We start from the raw sequence: 1,002 nt of genomic DNA, 5'->3' as shown, positions 1-1,002 counted from the left end.
TTTCTGTCTGATAACCTTAGGTTTGGATTGTTCTTGTTTTTCTAGATCGTTAAGGTGCAGTGTTAGGTTGTTCACTTGCCATCTTTCCATTCTTCTGAGGTAAGCATTTAATGCAATAAATTTCCCCCTTAATACTGCTTTTGCAGTATCCCACTTGTTTTGGTATGATGTATCATTATTTTCATTAGTTTCAATAAACTTTTTGATTTCCTGCTTGATTTCTTCTTGGACCCATAAGTCATTAAGTAGAATGCTGTTTAATTTCCATGTGTTTGTATAGTTTCCAGAGTTTCGTTTGTTATTGATTTCTAGTTTTAATCCATTGTGGTCTGAGAAAATACATGAGATAATTCCAATTTTTTAAAATTTGTTGAGACTTGATTTTTGTCCTAATATGTGATCTATCCTGGAGAATGATCCATGTGCTGATGAAAAGAATGAATATTCTGTCGTTGTTGGATGGAATGATCTGTAGATATCTGTCAAGTCCATTTGGTCTAGAGTATTGTTAAGATCTTGTGTTTCTCTGCTGATTCTTTGCCTGGATGATCTGTCCAATATTGACTGTGTTGTGTTCAGGTCCCCTGCTGTTATGGTATTAGTTTCTATTTCCTTCTTTAGGTCTAATAGAGTTTGTTTTATAAATCTGGCTGCTCCAACATTGGGTGCATACATATTTATGATTGTTATGTCTTCTTGATGCATCAGTCCTTTTATCATTATGTAGTGACCCTCATTGTCTCTTTCTATGGTTTTTAGTTTAAAGTCTATTTTGTCAGATATAAGAATAGCTACTCCAGCTCATTTTTCTTTTCTGTTTGCATGGTAAATCTTTTTCTATCCTGTTGCTCTTAGTCTATGTGAGTCTTTGTGGGTGAGGTGGGTCTCTTGTAGGCAGCATATATATGGGTCCTCCTTTCTAATCCAGTTAGCCAGTCTGTGTCTTTTGATTGGGGAATTTAAGCCTTTTCCATTAAGAGTTGTTATTGAAAGGTGTTGATT

The sequence above is a fragment of the Galeopterus variegatus genome, unplaced genomic scaffold, assembly GCF_000696425.1.
Source record: "Galeopterus variegatus unplaced genomic scaffold, G_variegatus-3.0.2 Scaffold1663, whole genome shotgun sequence".
NCBI classification, from domain to species: Eukaryota; Metazoa; Chordata; class Mammalia; order Dermoptera; family Cynocephalidae; genus Galeopterus; species Galeopterus variegatus.
The sequence above is the reverse complement of the archived record's forward strand: the minus strand, read 5'-3'. Positions refer to the sequence as shown.